This window comes from Phyllobates terribilis, unplaced genomic scaffold, assembly GCF_046119375.1.
Source record: "Phyllobates terribilis strain yellow unplaced genomic scaffold, ASM4611937v1 Scaffold_7__3_contigs__length_470593459, whole genome shotgun sequence".
In the NCBI taxonomy this organism is placed as follows: domain Eukaryota; kingdom Metazoa; phylum Chordata; class Amphibia; order Anura; family Dendrobatidae; genus Phyllobates; species Phyllobates terribilis.
The window spans coordinates 179,739,418-179,763,075 of record NW_027362767.1 but is presented as its reverse complement, the minus strand read 5'-3'; positions in this window follow the sequence as shown (position 1 = coordinate 179,763,075).

Below are 23,658 nucleotides of genomic sequence, written 5' to 3'. Positions count from 1 at the left end.
CTGACCCACTGCCAAACCGGTCATGCTGAAGGATGTTGCAGGCAGTAGATCGCTCTCCACGGCATCTCCAGACTCTGTCACGTCTGTCTCATGTGCTCAGTGTGAACTTGCTTTCATCTGTGAAGAGCACAGGGTGCCATTGGCGACTTTACCAATCCTGGTGTCCTGGGGCAAATGCCAAGCATCCTGCACGGTGTTGGGCTGTGAGCACAACCCCCATCTGTGGACGTTGGGCCCTAATACCACCCTCATGGAGTTAGTTTCTAACCGTTTGTGCAGACACATGCACATTTGTGGCCAGAGGGAGGTCATTTTGCAGGGCTCTGTCAGTGCTCCTCCTGTTCCTCCTTGCTCAAAGGCGGAGGTAGCGGTCCTGCTGCTGGGTCGTTACCCTCCTTCGGCCCCCTACACGTCTCCTCATGTACTGACCTGTCTCCTGGTAGCGCCTCCAGGCTCTGGACACTACACTGACAGACACAGCAAACCTTCTTGCCACAGCTCGCATTGGTGTGCCATCCTGGATGAGCAGCACTACCTGAGCAACTTCTGTGGGTTGTAGAGTACGTCTCATGCTACCACGAGTGTGAAAGCACAACCAACATTCAAAAGTGGCCAAAACATCAGCCAGAAAGCATTGGTACTGAGATGTGGCCTGTGGTCCCCATTTGCAGAACCACTCCTTTATTGAATGTGTCTTGATAATTGCCAATAATTTCCATCTATTGTCTATTCCATTTGCACAACAGCATGCGAAATTGATTGTCAATCAGTGTTGCTTCCTAAGTGGATAGTTTGATTTCACAGAACTTTGATTAACTTGGAGTTATATTCTGTTGTTTAAGTGTTCCCTTTATTTTTTTGAGCAGTGTATATTTTTCTGAAACGATGAGACCTCTCCTTCCTGCTTTCCATTATTACTATGCACTACAAGGGTCGTGGGACACCATATTATCAATCATTTATGGTACATCTTTCCATATATGGATGTGTTATGCAAGATCAGATCACCTTAGATATTCAGGAATTATACAGTCTAATATATTATATTCATTTATTATTGTATTAATATTTTAGGAATGAATGTGCGGGTGTGAGGAACTGGCCACTTACTAAATATTTTTTCAGCATCGAGCACCCATTTTTGTCAATATTATTATTGTGTTTTATTAGAGATTTGCTGGCTGTGTTTTATTAATGTTCTGCTTGCTCCTCAGTTTATATACACTAATTTTACTTGTAAAGTGTCCAACTTTCCTCTAATCTCACCAGTATCTCAGGAGCCTCTAACCATTGTTCTAAAAGTGAATAAGCCCATAGGGCGAGTGTTGATTGTGGACACAGTGACCACAGGAGGTCTCACATTCAGTCTCAGGTGAAGGCTCTTGGAATATTCTTCATTGTTTCAGCTAAAGTAAATGCTTGAAGGGGAGGGTGTCATCACTTCTGACCTTTGGAGGGGGGTTGACCCCAGGGAGGAAAACTGTTAGACCCCTCCTGTTAGTTTTTGCTATCTTGTGTTTTGCGGTCACGTGACCAGCTGCCTATATATTCCAGCTCCGCCCTTCTGGCTTTGCTGGACTTCAGTGTTGTTTGGACTGTCTCTCTAGCCAGGTGCTTCGGTGCCTATCTCTGTCAGTCCTTGGTCCTCTGGGACCGTTAGTACTTTTTGTCCGTTTTTCCTTTTTGCTCTGCAACAACTTCTGTTTAGGAGGTTCCCATTTTTGTCTCAGTCCTTAGTTCTTTTAGGGACCCCTCCCTTAATTCTATAGGTCTCTGTTCAGACTAGACGAGGACGAAGGCGGGTCTGTTCACAAGAAACAGGCAGCCCACTACATCGTAGGGATTCAGCTTAGTCTTACTGTAGGGACAGCTTTCCTTATCTTTCCTTAGTTTTGTTGCAGACCATAACAGTAAGTCCAGCCCCCCAAAAAAATAAAAATAAACTAAAAGGAAAGAAATTCGGGGATCAGTATGGTTTCCATCCAGGATTTGGCTCAACGCCTGCAGGGATTGTCTCTGGAGGTGGCCGAGCTTCAGCAACACGTGAGTAGCTGTCCTGGAGCGCATTTTGTGGAACCGAAGGTAGGACTGCCTGATGTTTTTTATGGTAAACAGCAAGATTTTTTTTCCTTTAAAAATGCTTGTTTGTTATATTCCTCTGGGAATGAATCACAGCGCATTGGTTTTATTATGTCACTTTTGCGCAAAGAACCACAGGGTTGGGCCTTTTCTCTCCAACCTAATGATCAGTGTTTAAGTTCTGTTCAAGAAATTTTTTCTGCTATGGGGCTATTATATGACGATTCTGATCGAATTTCATCTGCTGAATCTGAACTTAGATGTTTGAATCAGGGGTCAGATGATGTTGAAATTTATTGCACACACTTTAGAAGGTGGGCTTCAGAAGTTAAATGGAATGGTTCTGCGTTGAAATGTTTATTTCTTGCTGGTCTGAGTGAAAGGGTTAAGGATTTGCTAATTGCATTCCCTGCACCTGAGACTCTGCAGGAAGCTATGCAGTTAGCTGTTCGTATAGACAGGAGACTGAGGTCCAGGGTTAATGATGTAAAGACTCCTGTAACTTCAGGTCCTAGTTCCCAGAAAATCTGCTCTAACAGCGGAAAACCAATGGAGCTTGGGGCGATGTCACTCCCCTCTCAGGAAAGAGATCGGAGATTGTCTTTATTGTCTTTATTGTGGTAAAGCTGATCATTTGATTAAGTATTGTGAGCGTCGCTTAAGTAAAGAAAAAAAAAAGGTCAGTTACGCCATTATAGCTTGTTTACGCTCTGCAGGAGTATTTCTTTCTGGGAGTACTACTCTGCAAGGAGATTTGATTGAATTTCAGGCATTTGTGGATTGTGGTTCAACACTTAATGTGATTGATAAAGGGTTTTTTGAAAACCTTAAATTGGAATCCAAACCTTTGTCATCACCTATTTCTGTGGTTGCAATTGATAACACTCCTTTGAAATGTATTACTCACAAGACTGCTGCATTTCCTCTCACTATCAATGGAGATCACCAAGAAATTTTGGACTTGGTTGTTTTGGATAATTTGCCCTCTCCAGTTGTTCTCGGATTGCCTTGGTTAAGACTGCACAATCCTTTACTGGACTGGTCTACTAATGTGATTAAGTCTTGGAGTACGAAGTGCTATGATAAATGTTGTAATGGTCGCATTGCGGCTGTGGAAAAAGGTGAATTACCTGTACCTATTCAAGATTTTTGGAGGGTTTTTTCGGAGGAGTCGCAAGTTTTACCTCCTCATAGGGATTATGATTGCGCCATTGAGTTTGTTCCGGGTGCTACTCTTCCCAAAAGTCGCTTGTTTAATCTGACTATCCCTGAAAGAAAGGCCTTGGAGGAATACATACAGACTAGCCTGGCTGCTGGTCACATTAGACCTTCTAAGTCACCTGTGGCAGTTGGATTCTTCTTTGTTAAAAAAAAAAAGGACGGCGGTTTACGTCCATGTTTGGATTTTCGTGAAATTAATAAGATTACCGTACCCAATTCCTACCCATTGCCGTTAATTCCTGACTTGTTTAACCAGTTAGTGGGAGCCAAGTGGTTCTCCAAGATTGATCTCCGGGGGGCATACAATTTGTTACGTGTGAAGGAGGGTGATGAATGGAAAACTGCTTTTAACACTCTGGTAGGTCATTTTGAGAATCTGGTGATGCCTTTTGGTCTTACCAAAGCACCTGCATTTTTTCAGAACCTTATTAATGACATCCTGTGACCTTTGATTGGTAAGAATGTGGTTGTGTATTTGGATGACATTTTGATTTATTCACCAGATCTAGAGTCCCATTGGCGGAGTGTACGTGAAGTTTTGCAGTTATTGAGTGATAATTCACTCTTTGCTAAGCTGGAGAAATGTGAGTTCGCTGTGCAGAAAATTAGTTTTTTGGGCTACATTGTCTCCAGCGAGGGCTTTGAGATGGACCCTGTGAAAGTTCAGGCTGTGCAGGAATGGCCTAGGCCTATTGGTTTGAAATCTATACAGAGATTTTGGGGTTTTGCCAATTACAGGAAATTCATTAAGAATTTTTCTGTAATTGTTAAACCTCTAACTGATCTCACCAGGAAAGGTGCGAATACGGCCCAGTGGACTACTGAGGCCATTGAAGCGTTTGAGTATCTCAAAGAGAGGTTCAGTTCTGCCCCTATCCTTATGCAGCCTGATGAGACCAAGCCTTTTTTGGTCGAGGTCGATGCTTCATCGGTGGGGGTCGGAGCAGTTTTGTCTCAGGAGAACAGGGATGGATTACATCCTTGTGCCTTCTTTTCGAAAAAAAATTCGGAAATCGAAGTGAATTATGATGTTGGAAATCGGGAGTTGCTGGCTATTAAACTTGCGTTTGAACATTGGAGTCATTTTTTGGAAGGCGCTAGATTTCCTATTCAGGTTTTCACAGATCATAAGAATTTGATCTATCTGGATGCTGCCAAGCGCTTGAATGTCCGTCAAGCTAGGTGGGGACTTTTTTTTCTCGGTTTCATTTTTCTGTTACCTATATCCCTGATACTAAGAATGTTAAAGCCGATGCTTTATCTCGCAGCTTCTCTCCTACGGTCGGTGCCGAGGAGGAGGAGAGCATTTTACAGAAAGGAGTTGCGGTGGCGGCATTTGACTCCGTGTTGGAGAATGGGATTCTGAAAGCTCAAGATGATGCTCCATCTAACACTCCCCATAGGAGGTTGTTCGTGTCTAGAGCCTTTAGGAGAGATTTGTTTGTGGAGTGTCATGAGTCTCGGTTGGCAGGTCATCCAAGAGTTTGGGAGACTAAGAGACTTATCAGTCGCAGTTTTTGGTGGCCTGGATGGCAGAAGGAAGTCATCAAGTGGTTGCGTCAGTGTACTGTGTGTGCTAGGTCAAAGGCTTCACATACTCCTGCTGCGGGGTTGCTTTGCCCTCTGGAGGTTCCTAGATGTGTCATTTGGTTCCATTCATTAAGTTGCCCTGCGCCAAGACACTCGCTAAGGCGTTTGTTAAGGAGATTGTCAAGCTCCATGGCGTTCCCACGGATATTGTTTCTGATAGAGGACCTCAGTTTGTGGTTCGCTTTTGGCGTGCTTTTTTGTGACAGGTTGGGAGTCCATTTGTCATTTTCGTCTGGGTATCATCCTGAGTCTAATGGACAGACTGAAAGAAAGAACCAGGATGTAGAACAGTTTTTGCGTTGTTTTGTGGTGGACAATCAAGAGGTGTGGTCTGAGCTTCTGCCTCTCGCAGAATTTGCTCTTAACAATCATACATCCTCCTCTGCTGGGTGTTCTCCTTTTTTTTGTTGTAATGGGAGACATCCGTCTTTTGGTTCGTTCTCCAAATTGGGGTCGGCGGTGCCGGAGGAGGAGAATTTTTCCGGTGATTTGGAGAGAGTTTGGACTAATGTACGTTGTAACCTGCAACAGGCTAACAAGAAGTCCAAGAAGTATTTTGACAGGAAACGTAAAGAGGTTTTGTTTACTGTGGGTGACATGGTTTGGATGTTCTCGAAGAACCTGCGGTTGAGGATTCCCTCTAAAAAACTGGGTCCTAAGTTTGTGGGGCCATTTAAAGTGCTTCAGGTGGTTAACCCGTCTGCTGTTAGGTTGGATGTCCCTACTTCCTGGAAGATTAATCCTGTTTTCATGTTTCCTTGTTGAAAAAGGCTGATGTATCTGATAGGGACGGCACTGTCACAGTTCCCCCTGTGGTGGAAGACGGCGAATATGAAATTTCTCGTATCTTGAATTCTAGATGGCATAGAGGGAGATTACAGTATCTTGTCTCCTGGAAGGGTTTTGGTTCCGAAGACAACTCCTGGGTAAGGGCGGATGATGTCTCTGCTCCTAGGCTTGTTAAAGCTTTCCACAGGAGGTTTCCAGATAGGCCTGAGCCTGGAGGATCCGGAGGATCCTCATAAAAGAGGGGGTACTGTTAGAACCCTCCTGTTAGTTTTTGCAATCTTGTGTTTTGCGGTCACGTGACCAGCTGCCTATATATTCCAGCTCCGCCCTTCTGGCTTTGCTGGACTTCAGTGTTGTTTTGACTGTCTCTCTAGCCAGGTGCTTCGGTGCCTATCTCTGTCAGTTCTTGGTCCTCTGGGACCGTTAGTACTTTTTGTCAGTTTTTCCTTTTTGCTCTGCAACAACTTCTGTTTAAGAGGTGTCCCATTTTTGGCCCAGTCCTTAGTAAGTTTAGGGATCCCTCCCTTAATTCTATAGGTCTCCTTTCAGACTAGCCGAGGAGAAAGGCGGGTCTGTTCGCTAGGAACAGGCAGCCCGCTACATCGTAGGGATTCAGCTTAGTCTTACTGTAGGGACAGCTTTCCTTATCTTTCCTTAGTTTTGTTGCAGATCATAACAAAAAAGGACACATGTTTTAGTGAGGGAGTGTGTGGAAGGAAATCAAAGGAATAGGATGGAGACTGTGGCTCTGGACCATGAATGGATCGATGGGATATGGAGATCAGGACCGACTGGGCTGGATAAGCGTGCTACAGTGTGGATATGTCATCTGGATTTGATGAACTTTCGTAAGGACTGTTGCTACTGGATATCTGTGCTTTCGCCGTTTTATCTGTTGTCTGGATGATCGTGGACTGTGGCTACAGAATCTACTGGCTGGAGATATGAAATCTGTGGGCCAATCAAAACTTGGGAGACAGCGAGTATGGCCTGATACAAAGCCAGTGGAACTACTGATCCCAGGTTGGGAACTTAAGGACTGAGAGAACTGTATTTGGCCATTTACCAGGAATTGCGGTATTACCATGGATGTGATTAATAAAATATTGTTGCATCGTTAACCTGCCTAGGTGATTACTTACAACTGGTAAATACTGATATTGTAAAACCTGCGACCCCAGAGATCCATGAATCTGCCGGTGTCATAGAGGGAGATTGTTATGATCTGCAACATGAACAAAGGAAAGATAGGGGAAGGCTGTCCCTACAGTAAGACTAAGCTGAATCCCTACGATGTAGCGGGCTGCCTGTTCCAAGCGAACAGACCCGCCTTAGTCCTCGGCTAGTCTGAACGAAGACCTATAGCATAAAGGGAGGAGTCCCTAAAAGAACTAAGGACTGGGACAAAAATGGGACACCTCCTAAACAGAGAAGTAGTTGCAGAACACAAAAAGACAAACTGACAAAAAGTACTTGAGGTCCCAGAAGGACTAGCACCTGGCTAGAGAAACAGTCAAACACTGAAGTCCAGCACAGCCAAAAGGGCGGAAGTAGAATATAAAGGCAGATGGTCACGTGACCGCAAAACACAAGATGGAAAATAAACAAACAGGAGGGTTCTAACAGAGATATCTGTATATCACCAGATAACTGTGTATGAATTACAGTTGTGCTCCAAAGTTTTACAATTTTTGCTTTCTTGGCCTTGTTTCAAAGAATATGAATGATAACCAAAAAACTTTTTATCCACTCATGGTTATTGGTTAGGTGAAGCCATTTATTGTCAAACTACTGTGTTTTCTCTTTTTAAATCTTAATGACAACCAAAAACATACAAATGACCCTGATCAAAAGTTCACATACCCTGGTGATTTTGGCCTGATAACATGCACAGAATTTGACACAAATGGGTTTGAATGGCTACTAAATGTAATATCCTCACCTGTGAACTGTTTGCTTGTAATCAGAGTGTGTGCATAAAAGCTGAGTGAGTTTCTGGGATCCAGACAGACTCTTGCAAATCTCATCCAGCCACGTTTCTGGATTGTGAGTCATAGGGAAAGCAAAAGAATTATCAACTGATCTACGGAAAAAGGTAGTTGAACTGTATAACACAGGAAATGGATACAAAAAGATATCCAAGGAATTGGTAATGCCAGTCAGCAGCGTTCAAACTGTGATTAACAAATTGAAAATCAGGGGCTCTGTAAAAACCAAACAATGGTCACGTAGACCAACAAAAATTTCTGCCACAACTGCCAGGAAAATTGTTCAGGATGCAAAGAAAAACCCACAAATAACATCAGCTGAAATTCAGGACTCTCTGAAAACTAGCGGTGTGGCTGTTACAAGATACACAAAAAGGAGGCACTTGAAGAAAAATGGGCTGCATGGTCAAGTCACCAGAAGAAAGCCATTACTTTAAATTGGACTGATGAGACCAAAATTGAACTTTTTGACCACAACAATAAACGTTACATTTAGAGAGAGGTCAACAAGGCCTATGATGAAAGGAACACGATTCCTACTGTAAAGCACGGAGGTGGATCGCTGATGTTTTGGAGACGTGTGAACTACAAAGGAACAGAAAACTTGGTAAAAGTTGAAGGAAAGGTGAATGCAGCACGTTATCAGCAAATACTGGAGGCAAATTTGCACTCATCAGCCCGGAACTTGCGCATGGTACTTACTTGGACGTTCCAAAATCACAACGATCCAAAACACAAGGCCAAGTCGACCTTTCATTGGCTACAGTAGAACAAAGTGAAGGTTCTGGAGTGGCCATCTCAGTCTCCTGACCTCAATATCATTGAGCCACTCTGGAGAGATCTCGAGTGTGCAGTTCATGCTAGAAAGCCCAGGAATTTACAGGAACTGGAGGCTTTTTGCCAAGAAGAATGGGCAGCTTTACCATCTGAGAAAATAAAGAACTTCATCCACAACTACCACAAATGACTTCAAGCTGTCACTGATGTTAAAGGGAGCAATACACAGTAATAAGAACTGAGGTACGTGAACTTTTGTTCAGGGTCATTTGGATGTTTTTGGTTGTCATTAAGAATTAAAAAGAGAAAGCACAGTAGTTTGACAATAAATGGCTTCACCCAACCAATAACCACGAGTGGAGAAAACGTTTTTTTGTTATCATTCATATTCTCTGAAACAAGGCCAAGAAAGGAAAAATTCTACCAGGGTATATAAATTTTTGAGCACAACTGTACATGTCCCCTATTATCCCACATATAGCTATAGGATTTCTCTATTCCTAATGTAGATGAAACCTATTGGCAGATATTATTTAGTGATTGCCGTAAAAATGTGATAATTTGAGCAATTTGTGACTTTTATCTGCTACTCACGTCACGTTACTACAACTATGGATGGAGCTTAGCTGAGACGGTCCGGCCCTACCCACTAACATACAATTGAAACTGTTTTACTCTTTTCAGAACAATTATTGTTATACATGGGACATATGATTTAAGGGGAGGGGTAAGAAACAGCAATTTGTAATGGCAGTGGCCTTAATATTTTGCATTTTGTTTCATTTTTAAAAAATCTATATCTCTTCCTAATTTTTCTTTCTCTCTTGTGATTTTTTTATTTGTTCCACACATAAGGACATAAAAGAGGGGCATTTCACCATCTAAATACATGCTTCTGATTGCTGATTTCCCCTGTAACTAGGGCTGGATATGAGCAGTTTCAGCCTTCAGCCTCCGCTGCACAGCTGATCTGTGTCGTGTTCGTTGTATATTACAATACAATGTATCAGTTTGTGTTATGTGTTTCTTGCCTTTTTCTGACTGTTTTGATGGTCGGCAGATCTTGGTAATAAACCATATTTCTAGGGAGTCTGGCCGGGTCTGACAGCGGCTCTCCGCTCCGGCAGCTGCACGATCACCACCTGAACCCACACGGTAAAGGATGGAAGTTTACAAAGAAGCAACGATTAATGTTAATGACGTAATAAATGATTGATCACTTGGGTCACTTATCATTAATTCTTCAATATTTGTCACATTTGTTAATTGTAATCTCTGCAACCAATGAGGTAAATTAAATGTTCTTTGGTAAAAAAAAAAAAAGACACGTGAGGAATAAATATACACAATATTTCCCATAATATGACTGAGTATATCTTTGGGGACTGTTCACAAGTAGTGTTTTTCAGCTGCGTTTTACAGTACCAGCTTGGTGAATGAGATTTTTAAAGTCTCATTCACATGCTGCGGTTAATTCTTTCAGGGGTTTTGCAGCATTATTCATCCATTCAAATGAAGAAACAAAAACCCACAAGAATAAACACTGCAAAAAGACAGCAAATAAGTGTGGATTGTACGCAGTGTTTTTCCTGCGTACAACCTGGTTTTTGATGCAGAAAAAAATGCTGCAAAAATGAAACGTGTGCACATTCCCTTATCCGGGTTGTGTTGTAATTGGAAATAAAAGAGAACGGCCAAAAAAGCATATTGCTAGGCAGCATGTATTTGTGTAGAGCCACTCCTTGAAGATTCCATCACAAGATTCCATGATGACATCACAGGTCATGGTCGGCCATTATGACATCACAGCTCACAGTCACTATATATACAATGTACACAGGGTCACGGCTGCCTTTGTTGGCTTCATAGTGACTGAGCGCACTTGCAGTTTTTCGCTATTCTATAGTGACTGATCGCACTTGCAGTTTCTTGCTATTCCATAGTGACTGAGCGCACTTGCAGTTTCTCGCTATCCTATATAGCGATTGATCGCACTTGCAGTTTCTATGGCTGAATTACTTTTGGACAATCTTCAAGTAGAAGCTCTATGGGAGATTCTTACCACCAATCTCCCTGAAATTGTGCTTCTACCACCCGATGGCGTCCTCAGCTTCACTCACCGGCTGGTGATGGAGCTCGTAAGGGACTGCCTGACCAAATACCACCGAGGTCATCTCACTTCAGAGTATCTGACGGATTTACCTCAGAACATAAGGACATTACTACAGCAGGTAAGTGGAGGACGCTCCGCATAAAACTTCTCAATAATGGATAATAATGCTGGGATAGAAGCAGGGGCAGATTAAGAGTAGCCGGGGCCCTGGGCAGTTTAGGAGCCGTGGGCCACCAGCACCCGATGTATCACATGACATGTCACAAGATTGTCTTTGATAGATCATGTGATAAGTCACGCGATTAACATGCAGGTGCTCGGGTGCACTACACATAACATAGCGCTATACATAATAGAGCCGGGGTGGGAAAGTAATATTACTGAGGGGCCAGTGAGAGATGTGACTGTTGTGGAGGCCGAACCGATAGGCTGAAATGAATTCTGCTCAATATTAACATATTAATAATTATTTTATATTATTAACTGTAACACTTAATATTGAGCAGAATTAAGTGTGTTGACATCCCCCTATATATTGTATAAGCCCAAACACAGCCCTTTATATACTGTATAAGCCCCCACATAGCCCTCTACATACAGTTAGAGCCCACATACAGTCCCCTATATACAGTAAGAGCCCATACATTGCCCCAATGTACAGTATGAACCCACTCACAGTTTCCTATATAGAGCATGAGCCCTCGCATAGCCCCTATATTCAGGATGAGCCCTCACATAGCCCCCTATATACAGCATGAACCTCCACATACTTTAGCTATTGCTTGGCAGCATGTATTTGTGCAGAGCCGCCTCTATAAGATTCCAGCACAAGATTCCATGATGACATCACGGTCGGCCATATGACATCACAGTCACTATTTATACAATGTACACAGGGTCACGTCTACCATTGTTGGCTCCATAGTGACTGAGAATTTGCAGTTTATCTCTATGGCTGAATTACTTCTGGACAATGTTCAGGCAGAAGCAGCAGGTAAATGGCGGACGCTCCGCTCAAATCTTCTCCACAATAATGGATAATAACAGTGGGATAGAAGCTCCTTCTTTCTTCCAATGTAAAACAGGACAAGACCCCAGATATGTAGTCATTGTATCTGCAGAGAGGAGCAGGCGTCACATACAATGGCCGCCTCCATTGTGACTTTTCTCATCTCAGAATTTTAATTTTTGTTCCTTTTCTTCCTTATAGGCTGAAAAAAGATCTCAATATGGAGTTTCGTCTTTTCTTAAAGAACTGGCCGAAAAAGTCCTGTATGTACTGGAAGGTCCGGCCCGCTCATCGGAACGCCCGGTAAGGATCCATCATCTTCTCTAGAACACGTCCTTGTTTTCTGATCTTCTCCAGATCACCAGTCAGATATCAGAAGATCTGGTGTTAGATCTTATTGGCCTCCCTGTCAGCCCCTGGCAAGCACAGGAGGTAATATGGCCGCCGGTCTCTGCTGCTCCATCGTCTCTGATGGCAGTCTGTACTCTGCTGATGTAGTTACAGCTCAGTGGTGGGAAGTCTGTATTTCCGCCTCTGTCTCCCTCTATTATCTATATTAATGTTTTTGTAATGTTACCTCATCTTAATCCATCTTATCTGAGAAAAGTCCTCATGATGGCGGCTGATCTGTAGAGTTACAGTTGGTGCGTCTGTAAATGCAGGTTTAGTCTTTCCTGATTTATGGATTTGGTGATTTAGTGGAAGGTTCCTCATGTTAATTCTATATATTCTATCTATCAGGAGACACCAGAAGGCGACACCGAAGACGAGCAAAATGTGACCCCAGACACCCCTGACCCTAATACGAGTCAGCCGGGGCCGAGCAGCGATCTGACTACAGGTGAGCGGATCACACGACCTTCTACAGGAAATATCCGGAGATTATAGAGAAGAGGGGACAATGTCACATTTACTCTTTCCACTCTGTGTAATACAGGGATGTCAAACTCAAACATACAGAGGGCCAAAATGAAAAACTTGGAAAAAGTCACGGGCCAACCATTATATACACGGGCCAACCATTATATACAACCATTATATACTGGGTCCCACAAAGTCCTCCATACAGAATAATAGGCCCCACATAGTCCTCCATACACTATAATAGGCCCCACATAGTCCTCCATACAGAATAATGGCCCCACATAGTCCTCAATACAGAATAATGGGCCCCACATAGTCCTCCATACAGAATATTGGGCCCCACAAAGTCCTCCATACACTATAATAGACACCACATAGTCCTCCATACAGAATAATGGCCCCACATAGTCCTCCATACAGAATAATGGCCCCACATAGTCCTCCATACAGAATAGGCCCCACATAGTCCTCCATACAAAATAATGGCCCCACATAGTCCTCCATACAAAATAATGGGCACAGCATAGTCCTCCATACAGAATAATGGGCCCAACATAGTCCCCCATACACTATAATGGCCCCACATAATCCTCCATACAGAATAATGGCCCCACATAGTCCTCCATGCAGTATAATGGACCCCACATAGTCCTCCATACACTATAATAGGCACCACATAGTCCTCCATACAGTATAATGGCCCCACATAGTCCTCCATATACTATAATAGGCACCACATAGTCCTCCATACAGTATAATGGCCCCACATAGTCCTCCATATACTATAATAGGCACCACATAGTCCTCCATACAGTATAATGGGCCCCACATAGTCCTCCATCTAGTATAATGGCCCCACATTGTCCTCCATATAGAATAATAGGTCCCACATAGTCCTCCATACAGTATAATGGGCCCCACATAATCCTCCATCTAGTATAATGGCCCCACATAGCGGTGATGGCTCTGTGGCTCTGGTGTTGCGGGCAAATAAAATGACCCCGTGGGCCAGAGTTTGACCCGTATTGTGTAATGGGAACCTGGCAGCACATGTTACATATGGGAGTAGTGGGAGGACTGTACAGGACATTTTCTCACATTTTTTTTCCAGAAATCCAATGTGCCAGTCAGGAGAAAACTGACATAGAAATCATATACAAATTACAAATCAGGATGGAAGTGCACTGGGGGCGTGGAGGAAGTCTGAGTGCAGGGGCACGCCCCCAGTGCACTTCCAGGCTAATTTGCATATGGCTCCTATGCTTCAGCTCTCTTCCCATCAATCACATGTACAGCGAGGGTGATGGTTCCTCACCCATGTGGTGATTGGGGTCCTCCATCATTTACATTACACTTATCTATGGATGCCCCGCACGTTCCCATATAACGAGTATTAATCCCATTTACAGACGTCTTGTCATTTCCCCGTTATATTGCTGTATTATGTGTGTAGGATTAATATCCTCTAATACATTTTATTTCTTCATCATTTTATCACTATTTTAGAAACAACTGAGCTGTTGGATCCTGACAGTGTGATCTTAGAGATCCCGGAGATCCAAGAACCTGCCGGGGTAAGTATTATAGAGGGAGATGTCTGTGTGTCACCAGATCACGGGGTGTGAATGACCCGTCCAGTATTATCCCCATATAACCAGGGGACGCCTCTATTATTAGAGGAGATGACACTATTGCATTAGATAATAGCATTTATATTATAGGGAATCCGTCAGCAGGTTTCTGCTCACCTATCGGATCAGTGACATCAGCTGGGACATAATATAGGGGGAGACGTTTCTGCATCTGGAGATTTTCTCCAGCAGCTTCTAGATCTTAATATCACTTCTTCTTCTTCTTCTTCTTCTTCTTCTTCTTTTCTAGAACTTGATGGAATCATTGATCCCGGCGAGAAAGCCGCGTATGAGCGACTACGAAACATCTAAGCTGATCAGCAGCGGATCTTTTGGGTGAGATTTCAGTTGGCATAATCCACATTTCTCAGGGTTCCCTATGACAAGGCTTCAGCCTCTGTGCTCTGCCATTCAGTGTTATCATAGGGACATGATCTGAGTCCACACCACTGTCCACATCTAATTGTCACTATTCAGCTCAGTTATAAACAGTTAAGCAAACTGACCTGTAACAAATTAAATTGTTAAGGAAAAGGAATAAAATAATCTAATATATTACACTAGTCTGTAGCAGACCCTCATCTGTCATTACACTGCCTCCATCATCAGAGCCTCCCATAGGTGACAATGTGACCTGGGTGAGGGTCTGGCAGACATGGCATTGTGCAGACTTCACATAGGTGACAATGTGACCTGGGTGAGGGTCTGGCAGACATGGCATTGTGCAGACTTCCCATAGGTGACAATGTGACCTGGGTGAGGGTCTGGCAGACGTGGCATTGTGCAGACCTCCCAGAGGTGACAATGTGACCTGGGTGAGGGTCTGGAAGACGTGGCATTGTGCAGACCTCCCATAGGTGACAATGTTACCTGGGTGAGGGTCTGGCAGACATGGCATTGTGCAGACTTCCCATAGGTGACAATGTGACCTGGGTGAGGGTCTGGCAGACGTGGCATTGTGCAGACCTCCCAGAGGTGATAATGTGACCTGGGTGAGGGTCTGGCAGACGTGGCATTGTGCAGACCTCCCATAGGTGACAATGTGACCTGGGTGAGGGTCTGGCAGACGTGGCATTGTGCAGACCTCCCATAGGTGACAATGTGACCTGGGTGAGGGTCTGGCAGACATGGCATTGTGCAGACTTCCCAGAGGTGATAATGTGACCTGGGTGAGGGTGTGGCAGACATGGCATTGTGCAGGCCTCCCATAGGTGACAATGTGACCTGGGTGAGGGTCTGATAGACATGGCATTGTGCAGACCTTTCATAGATGATAATGTGACCTGGATGAGGGTCTTGCAGACATGGCATTGTGCAGACCTCCCATAGGTGACAATGTGACCTGGGTGAGGGTCTGGCAGACATGGCATTGTGCAGACTTCCCATAGGTGACAATGTGACCTGGGTGAGGGTCTGGCTGACGTGGCATTGTGCAGATCTCCCATAGGTGACAATGTGACTTGGGTGAGGGTCTGGCAGACGTGGCATTGTGCAGACCTCCCATAGGTGATAATGTGACCTGGGTGAGGGTCTGGCAGACGTGGCATTGTGCAGACCTCCCATAGGTGATAATGTGACCTGGGTGAGGGTCTGGCAGACGTGGCATTGTGCAGATCTCCCATAGGTGATAATGTGACCTGGGTGAGGGTCTGGCAGACGTGGCATTGTGCAGATCTCCCATAGGTGATAATGTGACCTGGGTGAGGGTCTGGCAGACGTGGCATTGTGCAGACCTCCCATAGGTGATAATGTGACCTGGGTGAGGGTCTGGCAGACGTGGCATTGTGCAGACCTCCAATAGGTGATAATGTGACCTGGGTGAGGGTCTAACAGACGTGGCATTGTGCAGACCCTCCCTTAGATGATCTATATAGTGTTATTTCATGTATTTCTAGATGTGGATTTCTAGTGACGGACGGATTTCTAGTATTAAACATTAGTACAGAAGATCATATAATGACTTCTATAGACGCGGACTGTTAATAAGGATTCACAATAAACCATGGTTTCTCCTTCTCTCCAGGTCTGTCTACTTAGTTCACCATAAAGACTCACAGAAGATCTTCGCTATGAAGAAAATTGCCAAGAGGGACCTGGATACTCCAAAAGCTGTGGAAGGGGCCTATCTGGAGAGGGACATCCTGACATTCGCTGACTGTCCCTTTGTGACCTCCATGCTCTGCTCCTTCCCTACTAGATCTCACCTGTGTATGGTCATGGAGTATGTAGGAGGTAGGACATGTACATGTATTATATTCAGCCCATGCCTACTGACATCTTATCACCGCTCATATCATTAGGACTTGTCCCCGTGGACGGTTACATCCCCGCAGAGCATTTACTATAGATATTATGGAAAGTCATTGATGTGTGTGATCTCCCTGTATGTCCGCACTGAGCACGTCAGTATCTCCAGCTGTAGACGAGATGAGACATCACTCTATTACTGACATGGACGACATCTCACCATGACCTCAGACTAATATTCTGTGCTCTATACATTATATCTGTATATATTCTCTCCTGCCCCAATGTCTCCGCTCACTTCTCATGATCCATCGCAGTGATCTGCTGTATAAACCCCTCACCGCTCATATTTCCTTTCTTCTATAGGTGGAGACTGTGGGACCCTCCTAAGCACCAGGGGTCGTTTATCTGTCCCCTTGGCCCGCCTGTACTTTGCAGAAGCGCTTCTTGCTGTGGAATACCTGCACAGCTATGGTGTGTTGCATAGAGACCTGAAACCAGAGAAGTAAGTGACCTCTGTAGTATAATAAAGGGGGGACATTTATCATTTATTACTACACGGCCTGTGAGACTAAAACCATCTTCTCTTTCACAGCCTCCTGATTACACCGGCTGGACACATTAAAGTCGCCGATTTCGGGATTTCAAAAGTTGGTGTCATGATACCAAAAACCAACACCCACAAGGAATCATTGGAGGACATGGCCAGAGAGTTCCAGGACCATGAGGTTGGCATCACTTACAGGAGCTTAGCTCGTTCTTTACAAATCTCATCACACTATTGTCTCTTCTCTACGTTCTTCATTCCTAGAGAACTTTTCCACTGATATTTTATCTTCTGTCATTGTGTTTTTATGTCGAGAACTTGTCATAATAATAATTTCATTGATTCTCATCTTTATCTTCTGTCGGTTTCCAGGACTGTGGCACCCCGCTTTACATGGCCCCAGAAATCATCCTGAAGAAAGGCTATGGAAGACCTGCCGACTGGTGGTCAATGGGGATCATCCTGCATGAGTTTCTGGTGGGATATGTACCATTTCATGGGGACTCCCTATCTGAGCTTTATAAAAATATTGTCACTGGTAAGTAGAATAATCCGATCATTGCTTTGACTGGTTACATGAATTTAGTTATTTCCTCTACTTTATCTTACAGTCCAAAACAGAGGTTTTAATTTCTGTAATTTTCTATATAACAGGAGACATAATTTGGGATTGGGATCACGCTCCTCCCACCGATGCTCAGGACCTCATCATTGACCTGCTCAGAACAAATCCTATGCCAAGACTTGGGACAGGTAAGTGATATACTGTATTAGTATTAATATTCACTTTTTACAACGTGGACTCATCACTCCTGTCCATGAGGATCAGCACTTCTCTATCTGCTTGCTTATTTCTAGTTCTCAGTACTATGACTTTCAGACTATTTCCTTTGGTTATGTCATTAGTTTAGATTAAGATAAACTGTTCAGATATGAAGCAATCTCTGACAATGTCTGCTCAACTTTTGGTTTTCTTTTTCCAGGAGGAGCATTTGAGATCAAGAGTTATCCATTCCTGTGTGACTTAGAATTTGAAAACCTTCCAAGTCAGAAGCTGGAGTACGTTCCTCGGCTTGTGTCAGAGGTGGACACCAGCTTATTTATCAGTAAGTAGAAGGAGCCGTCATCTAGACCAAGCAGCTGTTTGTCTCATCTTCCTTAATATGTGACAATCGGTTCCCATTAATATTAGTGGTAAATGGTGACTGTGTTATACTGACAACCGCTAATAACACATCATTACCTATGTCTTGTAGATCATGCTGATACAGACAAGCCTATTGTCTCAGAGGAGGAGGACACGAGTGAGGATAATGAGAGCCTGTTCTTCCAAAATTTTACATCATCCTCTGAAAGGCTTTCTAAAGTAAGTATGTGATCAATAAATCCAGAATATGTAAAAAAGACCTCTAAAAGTAAAGAATAGAAATTTATATCTTATTTTTCTCTGTTTTTAGCTCTCTACCACCACTATCAAGTCTCCTCCAGAGTGTACCCCGGCATCCAGCAGAAACATCTCAGAAATGTGAGTAGATTATGGGGTCATTATTGGGAGCTCCAGGCTAATATATGTGCACAGCACCAAATATAGGACATAAATACCATAATATCAAGTGCAGCATCCACCGCCCCATGATCAGCGGTCATTGTGCTTTTGGCTTCAGAATCCGCTGGAGATAACAGCCCATAATTGCTGCCGGTCAGGTATTGTTAGTTTTGCCCACACTGCAGGAGATATGTAGTATTACATGCCGGCCATTGTGGGTAGTTGTTTTGCGCTCTGCTCCATAGAAGGTAGTTTTGAGCAGGAGACTTCCCCACTATGACTTTCATATGTCCTATTAGGCCTTATAGTCGGGGTTCTTCTAGTGAGACAATCCCTTTTATACTGAATTTACTTGTGATTTACACAATTTTCTTCTTCCAAACAGGCAGAAAGGATCTTTTCCTGAATCTGCTGGAGACGATGCTATAAGCAGCTTGCCGTCCTCGTCCCCATTGTCAGGTATGTACATGTCTATAGCACAAGCAATGTGAATGTTGTCATCAAGGGTGGAATATTTCCACATGGTTGTTCTGTAATAGATCTCCTATGTTATCCATGTTTCATGGATCCCTCTTATGTTGCCCATGGACCCATACTGTGTCTCTATCTCTGTAACTTTGTACAGTATTATCATGGATTCTGTGATACTTTGTAGCATCCAGTAACCTCCGCCATCATAATAAGACATAGTCTCCTATAGTAAAATATCGCTCATTAGGGATGCACCACATGGCGGCACACAGGGTGCTCACTGATCCATATTAGTGACACATCTAATGCCCCTCAGATGAGGTCATGTCCGGTATATAGGACTTATTCTGCCCTATTACGTAATAGCAGATTATCAGGACTATAGGGGACAGGACTAGGACAATCCTACTATATACAGGAGAGATACAAAGCAGATCCCATAACAATATGTCCTTAGTGAATTGTTCTTTTTTCTTCTTTCTCATCCGAATTTCCAGCTGACGACGAAAAATCAGAAAATGGCAAAAAGGGGAAAAAGAGACGAGGTAAGTGTGAGAATCATCTCCATGTTGTGTGATGTCGTCAGTGAGAATAATTCATGTGGAGCAGATGTCATCTGTCGGTGATGGGATTGTCACATGTATGATGGCTGACGATGATCCCTGACCTCTGTGTGATGAGATTCCTCTGCCGTCCGGCCACAGTGACCGCACAGTAGTGTCACGTCATATGGAGTCCCATCACTTACATTATATTTCCTTCTCTTCTCATAGGTTCCATCTTCCGCCGGATCTTATCATCCTGCCGGCGTGGATTATCCAGGGCAGCTCGCGTATTTGCGTGTTGTCACCGTTCCCCTAGAGACATCTAAAAGACGGGAACCTCCGCATCCAGCGCCCTGAAGTCCAGCAGATCCACCATCACTGCTGGAGCTGTACAGAAGGACCTTCACCATCTACCTGTGGCCTTCTGACTCTTACATCTCTGCCCGGACATGTCTCAGTATCACCTCTGTCACCAGGCTCCGCGGTATTCATACTGCTCGCAGACGTGGCGGTTACTGATCACCTGCTATCTGACCCCGGCTGACCTCCTGACTATGATTTTCTCTACTGATTCGGTTCCTGGTTTTGTCCCTCCCTTCTATCCTATTATTAATAAAAAAAATTACAATTATTATTAATGAATCTTTTTTCATCCATCAAACTTTACTCTGCATTTTGTTAATTCATAAAAATAATTTATTAACACTTCTGGTTTTAAAGCATATATATACAGTATGCTTATAATATGTATATATATAGTATGCTAAATATATATACTATATACAGTGGGTACGGAAAGTATTCAGACCCCTTTATATTTTTCACTCTTTGTTTCATTGCAGCCATTTGGTAAATTCTAAAAAGCTCATTTTTTCTCATTAATGTACACCCTGCCCCCATCTTCAATGAAAAAAAACAGAAATGTGGAAATTTTTGCAAATTTATTAAAAAAGAAAAACTGAAATATCACATAGTCATAAGTATTCAGACCCTTAGCTCAGTATTGAGTAGATGCCCCCTTTTGAGCTAGTACAGCCATGAGTCTTCTTGGGAATGATGCAACAAGTTTTTCACACCTGGATTTGGGGATCCTCTGCCATTCTTCCTTGCAGATCCTCTCCAGTTCCGTCAGGTTGGATGGTGAACGTTGGTGGACAGCCATTTTCAGGTCTCTCCAGAGATGCTCAATTGGGTTTAGGTCAGGGCTCTGGCTGGGCCAGTCAAGAATGGTCACAGAGTAGTTCTGAAGCCACTCCTTTGTTATTTTAGCTGTGTGCTTAGGGTCATTGTCTTGTTGGAAGGTGAACCTTCGGCCAAATCTGAGGTCCAGAGCACTCTGGAAGAGGTTTTCATCCAGGATATCTCCTTCAATTGCAACCAGTCGTCCTGTCCCTGCAGCTGAAAAACACCCCCATAGCATGATGCTGCCACCACCATGTTTCACTGTTGGGATTGTATTGGGCAGGTGATGAGCAGTGCCTGGTTTTCTCCACACATACCTCTTAGAATTATCAATAAAAAGTTCTATCTTCGTCTCATCAGACCAGAGAATCTTATTTCTCATAGTCTTGGAATCCTTCATGTGTTTTTGAGCAAACTCTATGTGGGCTTTCATATGTCTTGCACTGAGGCGAGGTTTTCATCGGGCCACTTTGCCATAAAGGCCCGACTGGTGGAGGGCTGCAGTGATAGTTGACTTTGTAGAACTTTCTCCCATCTCCCTACTGCATCACTGGAGCTCAGCCACAGTGATCTTGGGGTTCTTATTTACATATCTCACCAAGACTCTTCTCCCACGATTGCTCAGTTTGGCTGGATGGCCAGGTCTAGGAAGACTTGTGGTGGTCCGAAACTTATTCCATTTAAGGATTATGGAGGCCACTGTGCTCTTAGGAACCTTGAGTAATGCAGAAATTCTTTTGGAACCTTGGCCAGATCTGTGCCTTGCCACAATTCTGTCAATGAGCTCCTTGGGCCCTATTAACCCTCTCAGCACTATGTGTGCTGGAGCATGCTTTCCCGGTTTTACATCACTGAAGCTGCCAACCTTTATTAATGATCTAGTGGAAGGGTTGCATAGTAAAATAGCAATATTTGCAGATGATACTAAACTTTGTAAAGTAGTTAATACAGATGAGGATAGGACACAGCTACAGGAGGATTTAGATAAATTGGGGAGTCCGGACAAAAAATGGCAAATGGGGTTCAATGCCGATAAATGTAAGGTTATGCACATGGGAAAGAAAAACAGCAGTCACCCACACATATTAAATGGGAAACAATTGGGGAAATCTGACATGGAGAAGGACCTGGCCATCTTGGTTAACAGCAAATTAAATTGGAGTGCCCAGTGTCAGGCAGCAGCTGCGAAGGCAAATAGAGTCATGGCATGCATCAGAAGAGGAATAGGGGCATATGATGAGAACATTGTTCTTCCTCTGTATAAAGCGCTGGTAAGGCCGCACTTAGAATATTGTGCACAGTTCTGGGCTCCGTTGCTCAGGAAAGACATATTGGAGCTAGAGAGGGTACAAAGGAGGGCGACTAAGGTAATAAATGGAATGGAGGGACTAGAATACCCAGAGAGGTTGTCAAAATTAGGCCTATTTACGTTGGAAAAGAGAAGGTTTAGGGGAGACCTCATAAACATGTATAAATACATCAGGGGGCAGTACAGAGATCTCTCCCATGACCTGTTTATACCAAGGATGGTGACAAAGACGAGGGGGCACACTATGCGTCTGGAGGAAAGGAGGTTTCTGCACCAGCATAGAAGGGGATTCTTTACGGTCAGAGCCGTGAGACTCTGGAACTCTCTGGGAGAGGAAGTGGTGATGTCCAACTCACTTAATGAGTTCAAAAGAGGCCTGGACGCCTTTCTTGAGAACAATAAAATTACATCTTATGCTTAGTGATAGTTAATTAATCCAGGGATTTAATCTGACTGCCAGATTGGAGTCGGGAAGTGAATTTTTCCTCAATGATGTAAATTGGCCTATACCGCATGGGTTTTTTTGCCTTCCCCTGGATCAACGCTGCGGAATAGCTGCAGTGCACAAGAAATAGGCTGAACTGGATGGACGCTTGTATTTTTTTGGCCTTATAAACTATGTAACTATGTAACCTCAGCGATACATATCTCCCCTCAAAGACATGTCCGGTGGCCATCTGACATACCCCCCCTGTGCCCAAAGTCAGGGGGCTTAGCACCTTCCGCTAACATACAGTGGACCCTTGACAATGTGTCAGTATTGCCATGCAGCTTCCCAGGTCTATGCTCTACCTGGAAGCTGAACTCCTGAAGAGCTAGGAACCACCTGGTCAATCAAGCATTGCTTCCCTTCTTCTCGCTCATCCACCTTAGTGGGGCATGGTCTGACACCAGCCTGAACTTCCTGCCTAAGAAATAGTATCTTAGAGTGTCTAGCGCCCACTTGATGGCCAAACATTCCTTCTCCACTATGGAGTAATTTCTCTCACAAGACGTCAGCTTCCGGCTTAAATACATTATGGGGTGCTCTTCGCCGTTCATCTCTTTTAATAGGACCACACCCAGCCCGACATCTGACGCGTCCGTCTGGACCACAAACTCCTTCGAGAAATCCGGTGCCACCAACACTGGCTGTTTACACAGGGCTTGCTTGAGTTCCTGGAAGGCCGTCTCGGTTTTTGGAGACCACTTAGCCATAGCCGATTTTGTCCCATTAACGAGGTCTGTCAAAGGGGCAGCTGTCATGGCAAAGTTAGGGATGAACCGGCAGTAGTAACCCACGATGCCCAGGAACGCTCTGACCTGCTTTTTAGTGAGAGGTTGTGGCCAGCCACGGATCGCGTCAATTTTATTTATTTGGTGCTTTATCATGCCTCTGCCTATGACATAGAAAAAAAGGCTACGTGGCACTCCTGTAATATTGGGTGCTCAGATAGGATTCCACTCTAATTATAGATGACTATAGAAACCTGGCACTCCAAAAATGGTGAAAATTCAAGAATTTTATTTAATTACATAATTCTTCAGAATCAAATGACGTTTTGGCCTCATATGGCCTTCATCAGAACAGGGTCCTGCCCAGTAGATAGATGGGAAACCAATCAAATGGCAGGGTCACAGGAGAAAGGGACACGAAACACCGTGTCTGCAAATTGAGATTCTGATTTGGCTTTTATCCTAAGTCATATTGCACGACTCGTTAAAGGGTTGATTGTGACTTGTAGGATTGCTGCTTCCAATAGGTGGCACT